General features: G+C 38.7%; 1 protein-coding gene across 1 annotated transcript in view; it reads right to left on the bottom strand.

Annotated features, from left to right (window-relative positions):
- Nucleotides 1-1,606: 1,606 nt before the first annotated feature.
- Nucleotides 1,607-18,472, bottom strand: part of LOC310899983 (uncharacterized protein) — a 52,871-nt gene continuing 36,005 nt past the window's right edge. The window contains exons 8-10 of the mRNA XM_083837157.1: nt 9,690-9,819; nt 3,925-4,117; nt 1,607-3,529 (exon numbers count right to left, since the gene is read on the bottom strand). The gene's annotated coding sequence lies outside the window, so the exon portion shown is untranslated. The remainder of the gene's footprint in view (nt 3,530-3,924; nt 4,118-9,689; nt 9,820-18,472) is intronic.

Genomic DNA, 18,472 nt, shown 5'->3' with positions numbered 1-18,472 from the left:
GACATACTCAATGGCTAATACCATCTTCTTCGTTGTTCTCTTGTTTTTCCAGGGCTGATCTTTCCAGCTTTATGAGCATACAAATTGTGTGAGTTTTGCACGCAAATTGATGAAAGTTACTGCGTTGTTCTATTTACACTAGCTTAGGACAGTTTACATCCCATGCTGGCTTGAATCTAACAAAGGAAGCACTTGGGTGATAAAGAAAAGGTGCTGAGTCAAGCCCTGGAACAAAGAATCTTCTCTGTTTTTCAATATTAGATTATTTGGATAAACATATACACATACCAGATAAAGCAAGACATCTTAAAATGAAAGGCAGCTGTTCCTTCTCATCCTGATAGGACCCCTTTGTAATCTAACATTTCCTTTCACATTTGAAAACACCTGGAAATACCTGCACCTGCAGCTGATGATATTTAGGTTCTTGAAAAAGTAGTGGGGGTGTGAATTAAAGAGACATGTAGAAGGTCACCGTCTTCTGTAAATGATCTGTGTACAGTTCTGCTTCCTCTATAGCAGGATGGGGACCCAGTGATCTATGTCGTTCAGGAAAATTAGTGGGAAATACCCTACGGCATGCATAGTTCACTCACATGTAACTAAGTTATAGGTGTCTCAATGACCCCGCAGAATGTAGGAAGACCCCAGATCATCTGTGGTAACTGATGTTACCTGGCACTCTCCATCTCCACATTTAACTGATCAGAAATTAGAATATTTAATTACTTAAGGATAAAGACACTCAGAATCCAGACAATTGCTTAGATTAGGTAGGAGGGAAAAAAAAAAAAAGAAGAAGAAAAAAAGAAAAGGAAAATATGGACACTGATGGTCAAAGAAAGGTTTCTTTCAGTATTTGGACTATTTTCCTGGAGTTAAACAAGCTTAAACTTGTGAATGTCTAATATAAGCAAAATCCATAGGAAAAACAGAATAAGGACCACTAATGTTGTCAGAAGCCCAGTGCCTAAAGTGTTCCAAAGTGCATGTATGTGTTCAAATGCAGGCACCTCCAGCACTCCCAAGAAAGTACACTAAAAACCAAAGTTTAAGGGCATTAAACTATTGAGCAAATCTCTAGCATTTAGAGATCTGTGTTCCTATAGTGTCAGACATACTGGCTACATGTAAAGCATTTGGGAATATTCCCAAGCACTGGAACTCAACCATCCACACTAGAAAACTATTAAAACATTCCCTGTTACAATTCTGGCAGGTCATAACTAACTCTCTCCCAAGGATAGCTCATTCCAGGGACATTTCCCAATAGGCAGTTTGCATGCAGCCAGCCTGTTTTGGAGTTTACAGGAGTTTGTTAGCATGGTCAATGGGCCATTGTGTGCCAGTTGGCCTAATTGTCTGGGAATGTTCCTGGGAATGTTTAATATAATGGTTTATTTGTACCCATTATTTCTAAGCCAATGTAGCAGTTCAGCACTGTCAAAAAGGGGAGTACCTGTTCCTTCTCTTGACTATATGATTCAATGCCCTCCTTTATACCAGTTCTGGTCCTTGTCAAGGCCTTTTTTGAGGCAATTAAACTCTGTAACCTGCAGAACTCCTTTTTTTTTTTTTTTTTTTTTTTTTTTTTGTGCGCAGGTGACTGTTGGTTTAGGAATTCAAATCAGCTCACTGCTGAGTCTGGCAAGAACCGAAGCCAGCTCAAGAAAGTGGCATGGCTGGGCCTGGGAGGAAGAAAAGGGTGAAGCAGCAGGGTGGAGTAGGATTCCTCCCTAGCAATGCCAATGATGCATTAGGCTGTGCCTTATAACTGTGCTTCATGTGACTTACTGAAATTAATTTAGACTGTAGTTCCAAGAGTTTGAGCTGATATTTGCCATCACTGCTGCTGCAAGAGAAGGGTCTTTCTGGCTGCCTTTTTTCCAATTGTTCATTCCCATATCTTCTTCTCTTGTGCCAGCACAGCAGTGTGTATAGCAGTGAGTGAGCTGGACCGAGGAAATGAGCCTCAGGAAAAAAAGTTAATCATAACTTGCTCTAGTTCACTGCATGGCCACAAATGCTAATGCCAGAATGGGATCACAAGGGAGTGGGGGGGAAGGATGCAGAAATAAGACAGAGTACCCAGGATGAAGTAAAAGGTAGGACAGCAGTTTCAGAGTTTATTAACTTAATCTGCTGATGAAACAGCAGTGTTGGTTAGCTAGAGGCACATGCATATCCAACAACTTAAAGGTATTCAGATTATACAGTAGCAGAGAAGTGTTTAGTGGGGAAAGGGTCTTACTGGTACTCTAAATAAACATAAGGGTTCAAATACCATTGTAAAACCAAAGACAACATGTACAGATTTTCTTCTGTTTATTTTCTTCTGTCATAATAGCTGTTATCCCAACAGTGTTAGCTGTCAACTCTTTTTTTATCTATAACTGAATTTAAAATCATATGTAAAAAAAAAAAAAAAAAAAAGCAGCTTTAAAGTTGTTTCGTTCATTATGACAATTGAGAAATACTGAATTCAAACAGCTTTGTGCTGCAATAACTGAATTCAGCCTCATGTGTTGTTATAACCTTTTTATTGTCAGTATGCCTTCTTTCAAAGTCTATTCCGAAAACACAAGTGGCAAGAGGCAGTGGAGGAGAAGCATTAACTTTCTGTTGCTGTCAGACTGATCTAATTTTTAGTATCCCTTACCACTAATTGCTTAAATAAATTGCATTTTGCAGCACAGACAGGAGCCATATTAGATTTTTGGAATTCTGATCCAACTCCAGAATGTCTCATGGAGCAGTTTTCATTACACTCTTGTGTAGGCTTTTTAATGGCTCTAAACAGTTAATTAAGTTATTCTAACAGGCATAACATCTTCCACAGAAAAAGCTTTTTAGTGCTTTTTCTTGCTGTTAAGTCTCCCATATAGCTTTTCCACTGGGAGTTTTAAAACTTGGGAAAATTATGATATTGCTATTTGATGACTTAACTCTTCAATTTTTTCCCCAGTCCCTTTCCTCTCAAAGAACTTACCAGGCCATTTAAAATATTAGTCAGTGCAAATTGTTATAGTTCTGTTGATCTAACTATCACTGTGCTGATTTACGCCACTTGGGAAATATTAAGGACAATCTTCCAGTGCTTGCCACCCAGTGGTGTGCCATCAGTTGTGTCATTCACTACAACTGCAACTGCAACTGTGATGCAACTGCTTCAGAAATGGAGCACAGCTCAGGGCTTGAACAACACTGACAAACGTGCACATCAATTACCTTTACCAGTTATAAGTGATTTGAGCAAGGCAGGATCTGTAGGCAGAGGCAATATCTTTTTTTAATCCTCCCAATAAACCCTGGGAAATGTGGAAAAGGGAAACAATAAAGTTTTCAGGCACCCAAGCTTTCTTCAAGCTGATCTTTTACATGGTTTAGATATGTGACTAGATTTGAATGAGATTTCTCCATACTAAGCCTTCTCTACCAGAGCATAAATCAGTTGAGATACAGATATCCCATTGCACAATGATAACATTTATGGATTTGAGACTGCATACCAACACGGAGTGTAATTCTACTGTAAAAACAATAAAAATTACAGAATCAGTGTTTGCTTTTATATTTTTGATATCAGAAACTAACACAATTCCTTTTCTATGTTTATTTTTCTTCCCTTCCCTTCCCTTCCCTTCCCTTCCCTTCCCTTCCCTTCCCTTCCCTTCCCTTCCCTTCCCTTCCCTTCCCTTCCCTTCCCTTCCCTTCCCTTCCCTTCCCTTCCCTTCCCTTCCCTTCCCTTCCCTTCCCTTCCCTTCCCTTCCCTTCCCTTCCCTTCCCTTCCCTTCCCTTCCCTTCCCTTCCCTTCCCTTCCCTTCCCCTCCCCTCCCCTCCCCTCCCCTCCCCTCCCCTCCCCTCCCCTCCCCTCCCTTCCCTTCCCTTCCCTTCCCTTCCCGTCCCGTTTCTGAAGTTCCCTACTTTCCCTCCATTTCAGAGATTATTTGTCAACATCTGTCTTCCTCTTTGGGCATCTACATGCACCAGTCCAGCTGAGTGTACACCCAGTGTGCTCCTATACATAGCATAGGAGAGAGTGGTCCTGCAAACAGATCCAAAGATGGCCTCAGCAGCCAGACATGATCAGTTTTGTCGTTGTGCACACATTGCCTTCCTGCCGAAATAATTTCTCTTCATTATTTATTCAGATAAAAATAACCTGTGCAAGTACCTCTAGCAGTTCCCCCAGAAAGCACCACTTGGAAGCCTGTCTCAACACAGCTCACCAGATGTTCTATAGCAGCACCTGCTGAGCCCTTCAGTCGCTGTCTGCACTCCTGCTGCTGTGAAGGTTCAGATGAGGGTGAAGGATAACATCATATCAATTCACTTGCTTTGATCCAAGAGAATGGCAAGGCAAGCACTAGCAGATTTACAGACTTTAGGTGAGAACTGGTTTATCTGTTGCTGAAACGTAGTCATATCTGTGTTGGTGCAGAAGCAACTCTTTAACCACAAACAACATAACTACAGATTAAGCCAGGAAGATAAATAATATGATAGATGCCTTGAATGAATAGGAGAATTTCACTTGGTACAGATCAGCTCTCCAAGCTGGAATTGACCCAGGACACTAGATTTAACATCTGTGTTTTAAGAAAAATAATAATAATAATAATAAAAAGTCAACAGATCCTTACTTGCTGGTTTTATCTAGCTATCCACTATTTTATCTCACTATCCAGCACATCATCTGATGTCAATGCATAAAAACATATGCTAAGCATACATAGTTAGAGAGCACACAAAATGTAACTGTAGTGATAATCATACAATTTTGTGACAACCAAAAATAAAAAAATAGAATACAAAATCATTCTACATTTCCCTATTATTAAAAATGTTGCAGTAAATTTAAACCTAATTAAAATATCTGGTCTATCAAGCAAAACAGTTCCAGGTTGATTCCAATGTGAATTCACACATTCATTCACCCCTTCAAGCAAATTTGAATTCAGAGTCTTGCTGCTGTCCTTGAAAGGGAAAAGGCAATGCCTTTTTCCCTTCTGAGGCCAATAAATGCTGCCTTGTCAGTATCAGCAGGAAAGCAAGATGCACACAAACCAAGAGAAAAAAAAAAAAAAAAAAAGTGTTCCAACTTCTGCAGAACCCGAACTAAATTCAATTCAGCAGTTGAGAATGGCAGAGAAAGTAAAACTTGCATCTGTTACAGTTGCTACAGTTGGAGGTGTGAGTTACAAAGGAGATTTGCCAGACTCCTAGGCCTATGAGCAAACCAGAAGGGAGCAAGATGAACCGATGCCAAAGCATGAGCTTTTTCCAAATGCAGCAACCTGTGCAGAACCAGAAGGTCACAGACTGCAGCTGGCCCAACTGCAAGCGAGGCAGAGGGAACAGTCTTAACAAGCACCGAAGTGCCAGACAGGAAAAAGAGGTTTGGGTGCTAATCTGTTCAAAATGAAGAGCTGGCCTGGGATAAGCTGAAGGAAAGGGTGAAGAACATGTGGGAACTGTTTTTGTCCCTCTACCTGATAGACACCCTTCTTCAGCTTTCTGGTAGACTACTTAGTCTGCTCTATACATCTGGGATAGATTCGTCCTATGCTTCCTCTAATCAGGGGTGGGGGCAGGGCATGAGATGATAAGCATGGACATTGTCTTGTTTCCCGGAATGCTTTCTTCTGTTTTCTCCAGCATGGCTCCTTATCTGAGGTTTTGGCCCCAGTCTGACTTCAGCATCGTACCAACTGCCACTGGCATCACTGCCTAGCAAACTATGGTCTCTGTGAATTTCCCAGGGCACTGCCTCTATTTGTCTATTATTCCTGTAAAACACTTTGAAATTACACTAAAATTTTAGGAAACTAGAAAGTGTCTTCCAATTCCAGAGGTTGGAATAGGAGTGTCTCCTCTAAATATTTGCCAGAAGTAGAAGCTACAACTCCTAGTGAATTGGATGTTTTGCAAATTTCCCTCTAGTGATTCATCTTTAGAATTAGACTATGCTTGTTTTTCAAAGATAGCTGAAGTTCAAGAAAATAGATTTTACTCTCTCAAGGCCCTTGCTAAAATGTTAGTAACAGATCATTTAACTCACAAGAACCAGAATTTTTAAAAAGACAGAAAAAATCTTTAAAGGAAACTGTTTTTCTTCCTCTTTAGGGAAGTTGTATACTGAATCCCAAGCATTCTTCAAAAGACTGGTAATAATGTTAGGTTTTAAAAATCTGTGTAATATATCTCACTCTTGGGGAAGTCTTAGTCCTGAAGCATAGTTATACCTTGCTTCTTTTCAAACGTAGTTCTGTGCCACACTTTCAGGTTGATCAGACCTACATTCTTTGGGTTGATAATCATCCTCTGTTGGTCTGAAAAGTTAAGTGATACCTTTGGGAAACAATTCTGCCTCACTAAAACTAGTGTGAGTTTGGCTGATTACCTGTGGGAACAGAACCATATGCTCAAGAAACATCCTGAGATCCACTTAGTAGCTGGTAAGTAGATACCATACAATCCTTTTGCCTGTGAGGACACCAGGAATGTAAATGAATCAAGGGTCAATTGTTGTAAGAAACAAGCAGTTTGGTTTGAGGAACAATAAGATTAAATTACAGCAACAAATAAGGATTGAAGAAGTAAAGGAAGAGACAATGGATTTATGAATAAAGGCACATGTCTAAATGAGCTACATAATAATGATTCAACATTCTTTCAAGTAGCAATTAGACCTTGTCCTTTAATAAAAAATGCAATCAAAATTCACGGACACAAGAAGAAAAGGAGAGGCAAAGCTGAATCCTACCAAATGTCCCAGTGAATGGAATGCAGAATTCTCCACCAAGACTCTCCTTTGGGACCTTCACTGTGGGAAAAACCTCACATTGAGCAGGTCCTTTTTTGTCTATCCTAATTTGAAAGGTAGAGGTCTAACATCTGACATTTGCTGACAGCCTTAGTCTTCTGTATACAGTATGATTTCTTGGCCCTATCAATGGAAGCTATGGAAGCAATGAAAGCTATAGGATTAAAGGACTAGGTTTCACCAGCAAAGCCTAAGTGTCCAATTTTTCCCACTAAGTCTATCTATTACAAACAATATTTTGGCTGGAGAAGCAGTCCCCTCTGTCTGCACAAGACTTTCCACAAAGGCTGTTAGAGAGACAGATGGCAGAGTGCAATATCACTGTGAGCCTGGAGTGGGATGGAACTCTTTTGTCTACTGCTGAAAGCTTACGACTGCCAATGGGCACATTCCCCTGAGCAATTTACTGATATTCAGTGAAAACATCCAGGGCATTATAATAAGGTGCAGGGGTTTATTTGGTTTCCCTGCCTCAACAGCCAGACTTTGGAGTATCTCTTAATTTCCTCTTTTACCCTAACCCCATCTGCAACCAGTGGTTGGTGCAGGGCTTTTAATCATAGGCTCACTGCTTGTGTACGGTGCTGAGGCATGTATATGTCAGAGTTCTTCCCTAAGGGTGGAGAGGTTGCCCATAGATTCAGGGTTTGATAATTAGAGATTTCTGAGAATGGCTCAGATTGCAAATACATATTATTTTGCAGAAAATACATCACATCTACGTGCTGAGAAAAGACACCTCTGCAGCAGCAACAAGCAATCCGTTCAAATCAAAAGCAAAGAGTGTATGTAATCCTCAGTTACACACAGTCAAGCTCAGTTCTTTTGTTATACCAGATGTATGCCATTGCACCTCTACTTAACATGGCAGAGTCATTTCTACAATAATATAGAGAACTAAAGCCAAACTCCAAGTAAAACAACTCAAGAATAGTTTGAGTGACCAGGATATAAACATCTCCCTCTCTCCAACCACTGATAGAAGATTAGATATCACTAATATCTAATGATATTAGTGACTGAGCTCAGCATGATCAGAAGAAGGCTGTAGATCTCTTATCCAAACACTTCTCACCTTCTTGCACCTGTCCCAGAAGCAACATGTTCTCACTGCAATTCTTTACAAACCTGTTATTTTTCACTTGAAAACTTAAACAATTTGTGAGTTCTCATTTTCTTACTGAGATCCAAGCTCTACATTTTAATAAGTAAGATGTGTCCTAAGCAATGCCCTTCACCTGTTTGCTGTAGTTCCCTATGAATATAAATCAGGTTATGAGATTTACCAAGCCTTGTTTTGGGCTACCTTGCTGGAGTTTTGCTTTTCTAATCAGTTCTATGTCTTTTATCCATGTCCTCTTTTTTTAATTTTTTTTCTTTTATTTTTTTTTTTAATCCTAGTCCGCTTTTTTGTCCATTGGCCTGGTTGGTACACCTAACACATCCTGCCTTTTAGCCAGTTTTCTGGAATAGAAGCTTTGTTACTTAACTGTAAAATTCCTGACACAACAGAGTGCCTTGACTGATTTCTGAAGTATCATGATAATGTCAGTAGCAAAACCTATAAATGAATGATATCATATGAAATATTAACAAAATGCTACCTGACTATTATTTATGTAATGCACTAGTTAATAAATAAATAAATAAAAACATCCTAAACGGAGCCTCGTATTTCCTTTCAGATTAAAAAGAAAGCAGGTTGCTCACTGTTTCTTCTGTTGTTCGCTGATTTGCAAGCATCACCACCTTCTCAAACACTCACAGCTTCTAAGGGTGATGGACCTCGTCAGGAAAGCGCAATCTGATATCGAGCTGCATAAATTGCTTTCTGCTTCCCCTCCCCGAATGTGTACAAGTTACAGAGGGGAAAAAAAATGATGAGAAAATGCTAAAAAATGTGCCTTTGCTGGGCACCCTCCATAGCACATTTCCGCTGTGCAGGCTTCTTTCACTCAAACAAACTCCTCATTTTCTCCATTTCCTTGGTATATCATTATTTTTCTCCCTACCCATTTTAATTCCTTTTCTTCCTACAGAGCTGTTTTTAACAGCTGCATCTCCAGCTGTCAAGTGAATAATTCAAGGGAAATTTCTCACTATTGCAAGAATTGTTCTACAAAATACTTTAAGCAGTCTTCAAGATTGTTAAAAAAAGCTTCATGGGACAGCCGCATGTATGGAGTGCTTTATTAGCGGACAATACAGCTCTTTACAATGTACACTTAACCTAGCAGTACTTTGAGCAGGCAGTTTATTGTGGACACATTTACCCTTGCTGACAAAGGTCCTGTCCTTGAAGGCTTTGGTTTTCAAAGCCTTCTTTCCAAAGGCTATTTGTCACTTGTCTGACTCTGGTTAAAATTTTCAAAATAGACCAGCCAGCACTATACACAGTGTTGCAATGTAAATAAATCTGAGCACTCTCTAAGCAAGGTATTATGGCGGACCATGGCTGTCTAATCATGGGGAATCTGCTCTCAGAACTCAGTAGCTAGAAGGCTACTTCCAGTACCCTGTGAGTTTGTTCAGAGCTTGCATGGTTATGCGGCAGTACTCTGAACAGCAGACATGCATGCTAGATGTTTCCCATGCATATTATATGGTTTAAAAAATAACTTATTTTAACAGTTGAAATATCCCAGAGATATTCAAACCCAAGATACTCAGATGGATAGAAATGCATCAGAAAAGAAGCTCTCATCACTTAGCAGAGAAGCATGGTGCATATGTAAACAGCATAGGTAAGAGATATCATGTAACATGAACATTTTTTGAATGATTGGAATATGGTGTGAGTGTCAAATATGACACGTTTTTCCTTTATTCATGATAAAGCTGATCCTCAGACACTGACACTTACCCAATTGTAGAGGCTTTTATTTTAAGTTTGACAAATCTGTGAAACTGTCTTTCAGTCTTCTTCCCAGCCACATCAAATGCTGTATCAAACAGGTAAAAATTCAGGATCTGTAATGATTGATGCCTTTTTCCTGAAATCAAATGCAAATAAAACTTAGTAAAAACAAAATTCAAACTGATCTCAGGTCAATTCCATCAACCATTGAATATGATATGCTAGCCAGATCATGAAGGACTCTATTTAGTGATCCTTTCTAGTCTTCATTTTTTGAGATAGTGATGTGACGCTTGTTAGCTGAACCTTTTAAATACATAAAGTTCTTTTGCTAGATCTCTTTCTCTTGTCGATGCTTAGCCTGATAATCCTGACCTTTATGTCTGAATATGAGTTCCTTCAGCGATAGCTTGCTCATCTTGGGCTAGCTATTCCAGAAGTTCTATTCTGTCAGTGATGGTGTAGACTCCTATTTCAGCAGTTATTTTAAAGCTGCACTGCTATCAAAGGCTCCTAAAGAAACACAGAGACATATAGGCCTTTTTTGTTCTTAAATATTTTCTGTAGCTATCATATAACACTGATCCGCAAGGCTGACAGTGATATGTCACCTTACTGCAGGTGATAAAGTATGCCTTGGAAGAGGGACTTTCAGCTACTTTTCAAAAAACAGTGAGCAATAGGTACTCTAAGGAAAACATTCTGCAGCATCTAAGGCCAACCTTAACAATCCTCAGCTATAACATGGATGGTGACCAAAGGGAAAATCTATAAATAACTTCTTTTCTGCCCCTCTTCTCCAACCCCACATTGAGGCAAAAGCTGATCATTATCGTATTGATTTTGGCCAGCGATGGTGTAGAGTAAATCACAAAATCAGATAACCTTGTTTCCCAGCCTTTGTAAACTAATTATGTCTATTAATCACAGAAACCTCAGAACTTGTCCCTCACATTAAAAAAAATCCTGCAACAAAAACATCTTCCATTTTCTTTACACATTACTATTTCCTTGCTAAAGCAAAAGATACTTCATTATCTTTTCTCAGCAAGTTAATGAGACTAGCCAATCTGCTCCTTGGATTAATTAAGAAACACATGAAAAAGTTTTGAGAAATCAAAAATCACAGTAGAGTTACCTTTTTTTGACAACAAGTAAATTCACAAGAATCCACTGAAAATCAGAAGCAAATGTCTAGGTAATATAGGGAAGGGGAAACAATTACAAAATCTCAACTCTGTTGATTTCACACTATGAGTGAAGTGATCCTTAATGAGGTCATGAGGATGATTCATGTCTGTCCTCAACTGCTAGATGACATTGATTAGTCCTGTATGAGAAATTCCACTTCAGAAAAGACATTGTTTCGAAGCAAGCTGAAACACCTTGAGATGAGCAGAGCAGAGAGGGAAGGGAAGGGAAGGGAAGGGAAGGGAAGGGAAGGGAAGGGAAGGGAAGGGAAGGGAAGGGAAGGGAAGGGAAGGGAAGGGAAGGGAAGGGAAGGGAAGGGAAGGGAAGGGAAGGGAAGGGAAGGGAAGGGAAGGGAAGGGAAGGGAAGGGAAGGGAAGGGAAGGGAAGGGAAGGGAAGGGAAGGGAAGGGAAGGGAAGGGAAGGGAAGGGAAGGGAAGGGAAGGGAAGGGAAGGGAAGGGAAGGGAAGGGAAGGGAAGGGAAGGGAAGGGAAGGGAAAAAGAGAGGATTTCTCTGTACACATGTCCCAAGGTTTATCTTATATGTGGGAGTCCATATTTTCCACCTCTTAGCTTTCGCAGATTCTGTCCCTTTCCCTGTAACAAAGTGCTGCCCAAAAGGAAAAATGCTAAAGTTCTTTACTAGTCCTCCAAGCCTGACCAGCTGTTCCAGTCAGGCTGTGGAGGTACAGTTTGACGATGCCTGGTATAAGGAATGAAGTAGGTGACTCTTCAGAACCCTTTCCGGAGTTTCTTTGTTTTGTTTTGTTTGTTTAATACAACACCTATTAATATAACACATAAGTTCCTGTCTTTTTCAGTTGGGCCCTTAACATAGATAAGATTATAATACACTGTCAGAAGTATCAGCGATTTCTTGTGTTTAGATTATGTGCTTTATTCAGTCTGTGATATTTATCATCAATGTGTCTAAGAACAAAGCAGACATTACTTAGCTTCCTTTCACTAAAAGCCTTTTTTTCTCTTTTAAATATCAGTGGAGTATATCTCAGTTCTTGTGTTCAGCATCCAGAAATATTTCAATTCAAGTGATATATGATAATTTTTTTCCAGAAGTTGCTAAAGCTATTACCAAAGTAAAACGGCATCCTACAACATAAATCCAGTTATTTTACAACCATAAAGCAAGTGAAGGTTATTGTGTTTTTTCTAATACACTCAGAAGTATAATTCAAAATGAAATAAAATAATAAATAAAATAAAATAAAATAAAATAAAATAAAATAAAATAAAATAAAATAAAATAAAATAAAATAAAATAAAATAAAATAAAATAATAAAACAAAATAAAACTAAGCTAGAGCTTTTAAGACAGTGATGCAAGTTTTTGCCTAGCAGTATCATTTGCAGGAATACAAATATAATCCTGGAAATAAGTCAGTACACCATATGTGGTATAAAGGCATACAGATAAAATTTGAATTGTGTACTTTAGATACATTCCTATTTTAATAGAAATGGCTGTAATGTGGGAAAAGAAACAGACTACAGAAACTTCTTTATATCTAGTGATTGATTACAAGTCCAAATAAGTAAGAAGTGTTGATAATTTGGAATTTGTTTGGCCATTCATCCTAACGTGTAGTAAAGATTTTCATTAACTATGAGCCTTATATTAAATTGTTATAATTTATTTAAATCACTAAGGTTGTTTTTGTGTAAAACTGGTATCAGTGAACTCTATATGTCTGTCCTTAGTACTGTGTAGACTTGGTCCGAAATGCTCTTGGACCTCATAGAATTCCAAAGAAATAATATTAATAACTCACATCAGGTCCTTTACACAGCACCTTTGAATGACAGTCGCTCCTAGGCCATCCACAGGTTCTTGAAGTCTTCCATAGATAAAAAAGGAGTGATTATATTTGTTTTCCTTCTGGTTTAGAACAACACCAGGATCTTCCAAGTGTTTTCATGACAAGAACAAAGAACACAGAAAGACAAAAATAGCCACGTGAAAAGTTGGAAAACATGAACCTGCTTTGCCAATCCCGATGACAAAGCTAGGTGACCAAAAGATGCAAATATGTTGAAAAGAGCTGGTTGTTGGAGAGGGAACAAGAAGGTCACTGCAAGCTGTCACACGCTGACTGAGAGGCAGAGTCTGCAACAAACAGGCTGTAATTAATTCTCAAGAGAATCAAGCTGCCTTGGAGAAATCATATCAAATTAGAGCCTTGAGGTGAACACCAGGTGTACCTGTAGGTCTCTTTGGTATTTCACTGCAGGTGTGTAGCACATAAATAATCATACTAACTTTAAAGTAGCTTTTAAATCTGTTTTTCCAAAGGATATGAATTCTTCAGGGAAAATTATTTTGAAAATCATATTCTCTGCAAAGCCTATCCCAAGGCTGTTGAGGGAAAACTTCAGAAAGTACAAAGCTTTCTGGACTTGCCTATTTGCTTGTATTAACAGCCAATTACATCCTATATTGTTAATGTCTTTACCTCAATTGTAGGATTGCAAAATATCTGTATGCCTCCATGCAGATCGAAGCATTATATTGTGTTTTTACTGAAGCTCACTATGATGTGATAACACACTTGGACTAGAGCTTTCTTGCACTTTCTTGTACTGCATGTGCAACCTTAGCATTCATCTGCATAAGGCAGAGGCTTTAGGGAAGAATTAGTTGTAGATGAGAGTGAAAAATATATGTGAAATATATTGCTTATTATTAGAAAAAGTCTAGTTTAATAATAAAAAATAATAATAATAAAAAATCCAGAATGGACTAATGCCTGTAGTTGCTATTTTTTTTACAGTTGGCTTATGAGGTTTGGCTTTGTTGGGTTGGGGAGAGGTTGGTATACTACTGAATAGCAGAAAGCACATACTTCAACAGTTTGTTCTGCTAAATACAAGAAAAGATCAGATTTACAAGATTCAGGAGCAGGAAAGTATGCTTTCTCTTTTCTCACCCTTCATTTCACAGCTCCATTAATACTGTGTCTGGATGCAGCCTCACAAACACGTGTGATGTTCTTGTTGTTTGTTAAAATGCTTTAAGCATGCTGAGGGAAGGCATTGAAGGACAGGTGGTCAGAGCAGAGCCATGTGTGCAAAGAACAATTTAGACATAATCTCTTCCGTAAATAGTCTCCCTCATTACACTGAAAATGTATACCTTGGAAGAACTTGACTGGACTTGGAACTACTGTGCAGACCAGGCATTTAGTTATTTCCCCTCCTGCACCCACACATAAGGTGCAAGAAATCTGTATCATTTCCAGCTCCCTACATCTCACTCCTTCGTAGGCAAGATACAGGACCATTTTACATTCTTTCTGTCCAACTGGAGTGTAAGGAATATTATTAATCTACAGGGGACACTGCGTTGCCTTGTTTGGCTGTTAGCCAGAAAAACAATCCAAAATTTTCACAGTGTGGTAAAGGGAAGGGTTTTGTGAGAGAAGATGGGACCAAGCTCAGGAAAAAAAATGAACTAAGACAGAAACAAGAATCACAGTCTGGAAGCAAAAGTCAGGCAGTAAAGAAAAAGGCAAGGCATGGGATGCAAAATCCAGGATCCAGGCAGAACAGTATGCACCAGCCAGAAGGCTAGAGTAGGGCAAGAAGGGCATCTAGCATTTACTAGAGACGCTCATTAGCTAAAGCTATACTGGAAATTTTTCTTGCTGAGCATTAAAAGCCTAATTCCAGTGTAACAAATGCCTGGCAAGGAATTGATCTACAGAAGACTATAAAGATATGTTGGCAGCAGAGCAATTGTCAACTAATTGTCAACTAGCTTATGGAAATTACTTTTACCCAGCTTCCTGAATCTAAAATCTCATAAATTAACAGTTAATTTAGGAAAAGAAAATATCATTTGCACCTATTTAAAAAAAAAAAAAAAAAAAAAAAGGAGAGACAGAAAAAGAAAAAAAAAGGAAAGAAAGAAAGAAAAAAAAAAAAGGAGAGATCATAGTGATATTGCCTGTTTCAAAGAAGGGCTCTTCACCCCTGTATAATAGCATCTTCATAGGCTGTGATCCAAGCAAATGTTATTCAAATAGGTTTTAGCAGCTCAGATAACTTTTGTTCAACTAAATATCCATAGCACTTTTGAAAAGAACAAGGATATTCATTCACCTTCTTAGTATATGAGCAGCCAAGGTAGTTATAGTGTACTCTTGGCCCAAATTGCTCCCATGGTTTAAACTGCTATTTTTCATTCTGTCATGAACAGTTGTGCACAGTTATACTCTTATGAATTGCTATAGCAGTAGCTAAGTTTCAGTAACAAAAAAGAAGCACACAAATTTTGTATCATTGTTATCAGAACGCATGTGAGTGCTGTGCAGTTTGTATGTCTGGTCGACATTGTCCTGGTAGAAACAGCCATGGCCTCCTTGGCACATGCTTATGTGTGCACGAGTGTAGGAAGTATACCAGATCCTGTCCTGGTTCCTGCTGCAAGCCACACCCTTACCGGTGCTGTTCAGAAAAGGTTGCAATTTGCTTTTAGGACAGATTTAGCCTACCATTTTGGAATGTAATTATCTACTACAGTTGTATTAAATCTGTTTTGAAACACACAAAAATACTAATTTTTCGTACAAGAATCAAGACTAACAAATTGTTAGATTAGAGAGGCTTGGTAGATAAATTTTTTTCAACTGCTGTTTCTTCCCATGTTATAAAACCACAGAACAAGGTATACAAGGAAAGCTACCTGAAATTTCTTTGCATTTACTGTACAGAGAAGCTTGTTATTCTTACCACTCAAATGTACCCTCTTATCTTGCTGTAATACAAGGTGATTTATGGAGTCATGCCCTGCAGTGAAAGGCTATCCACCTGCTGCTGACAGCATGTTTTTGCCCCACTATAAGTCTGGGATAATTTCAAGTTTTTTACTCCTGGATGAGAACTTAAGATTTAAAATCTGCTAAGGACAGAGTAAAGGGAATGATTTTAGATGATGGGAAATATGGCATAGGTCAGCTAACAGTCTCACACTGAATTCTGTCACATAAAAAAAAGAACAGGAGATGTGAGTTTGTTCATTTATAGCTGACAAAGCCTCCTACAGAAAACACAGAGTCCTGCAGACAGAAGGAACTTTAAAGAGGAAGATAGTACTCGATAATTTAATTTTAGCTTAACATCATATCACTTTGGTTACTGGCTTAGACAGATCTGTATGTCAGCAGACAGTGAATCCCAGACAACCTAGCCTCAGAAAACCTGTGGACTCATACCAGTTCTGGATACTCCATACTCTTAACAGTGGATTCCCAAAGGACTTCTAAGACGTCTGCAGCTCAAGTGAAAAATTAGGCTATAGTGAAATACAGTGATGAAAGAATCGAAATTTAATAATTAATTTGTTGAATTCTGCTTCTTTTTTGTGTAGATTCACATAGTTGTTCATTCTTCAGAATCCACGGTGAACAATTTCTTATAAAGCTCCTTTTCATGCACGTGACTATTAGCTAACTTTAATGTCTGCATTCTGCTGCATTTCACTAGTGTTTTCACTCCCAGAATATGAACAAAGTTCTCTCCTTTCCTCTCGTACCAGAAGACAAGCAGAAGGACACCTGATACTAAATCAGATACACAGCTGAACAGTGGTTTCACCAAAAGGATCACTCTTCTGCTAAAATACTTGTGTTTATATTTTTATTTCAGTTATTTATATTGTTATGACTCTCAACTGAAACAGTTTATCAGAAACTCCTCAAACTCCTTGGCTTTTCTTGTTCTTTCCTGGAATCTGAAAATTATCTTTTAACTAAGTTCATTATGTCAAAATAGAGTGTGTTTGGCCTCTACTCCATGCTCAGCCATGGCTAGTGGTCTAGTACATCCCTAGCAGAGGAGACAATGTCAGACACAGCTCCAGCACAGGAAGGCAAAATTGTATTTGCCTGCATGTGAGTAATGATAGTTGTTTCCACACCTTTCAGGTGATATCTCAAGGAGCTTCAGTATAATTCATGCAGGCATGGAACTCCTTCTGTTCTCACTTGTCAGGTTTCAGATGGTACTTTTGACTATGTGGTGCCAGCAGTTTGACTACCAAGCACTTGCTGAATTCTGCACACCATGTCTCCAGCTGGTATCAAGGGTCGTTGGCAGACGAGATCACAGGAGAAATCTGGTTCCCTATACCTACTCTTGCAGTTGATGAGTGCTTTCATGTCAACACCAATCTCACTTCGCTAAATGTGTTTACTTAGTAATGCCAGTTTCTTTTTACAAATTTCCTTAACTATTTATTGTGTCCGCTTTATGACTGTGATGCACACTGTGATGAAGGATAGAATATCACTGCTGCATGGAAAAAGGATAATTACTGCTTTAATCTAAAACAAGCAGTCCGGGGTCATTTGGATATTTCAGATTTAGAGATTAAAACTGTCTCATGTTGTGAAATGTAGTGTAAAAATAGCTGTCTCTGTCTTCCAGAGCTCATTTCCAAGGGATCTCATGACACATGCCCAATACAGGCAAAGTCCCTCTTTCCAACTTATAATCATAGTAAGAAGACATGTGTTCGTGCTGTTTGCACACTGACAGTTACTGAAAATTAAATATATAATGTCTGTCAAATATAAAATAAAATATATAAGTAAATGTATATGTATTAAATATATAATTCATGTATACAAATATATATGAAAAGCAGCTGAGAATCTTTATTTGATGTCTAATACATGCTCACTGAGGAAGTATGTGGGGAAGACAGGGTAAAAGAGAGGGAACTGTGAGCTATACAAGAATGTTTATATATTTTAGCACCCTGAGGTCATTAGAATAACTGCAAAGTAGGAACATCTCAAATAACTTGCCAGCAGCACCACCAAAATCTAACTAAATGCAGTCTAAGCCTGAAAGCGGTTCATCCATTTCAACAGGCTTTTGATATTTCCAGCCTTCATCTACAAGGAATAGCTAGTGGCTGGTGCCAGTTGTGGTTTAAAAGGAGAGAACATTCAGCAGATTTTTATTCCAGTTCTTCTCACCATTGTGTGTGAAGGACAGTTACAGACCCAGCCTTTAAATGCTCTGGGCTATGAGAAGATTTTCAGCTGAAGTAACTTGGTATTGTGCCAGTGACTTTAATGAAGCTATTCTGATTTCTACCAGATGACAATTTGGCTCAGAAAAATCAAAGTCAGTGAAAGTCCCAGCACTTTCATAAGGAGGTGAGAAATCATGACTGGCAGGTTCAAGCTGGCGCAGTGAGGACTGCATGCATGCTGCACTCCTTTGATGGATGATTTCCGTATCACTCTGACTGACACATATCCAAATTATTTGGTGAGCAGAGGCAGTTCTGCCTAAATACTCAGATGATCACCCTGACTCACATCCAGTTGATTGGGATGGGAGGGAGGTCTGTCTAAATTCTAAAATGATGACGATGCCTCCCAAACTGCTTTTCTTTGCATCCTTATGCTTCCCAAAAATCTATCGCTGAGCTTCAAATAGAAGTGTTCTTACCAGATACTTGGAATTGCTCTATGTAAGTACAAGTATCTCATAACTATTATTTGCTGAGGAGAAGGAAGGTCATTTCCTCTGTCCTTTGCACTGAATTAGCTGTAGGAAGGCAGTCAAAG

This window comes from Anser anser (assembly GCF_964211835.1).
Source record: "Anser anser genome assembly, chromosome: 5".
NCBI classification, from domain to species: Eukaryota; Metazoa; Chordata; class Aves; order Anseriformes; family Anatidae; genus Anser; species Anser anser.
This window is presented reverse-complemented; position numbering and strand designations above follow the sequence as displayed.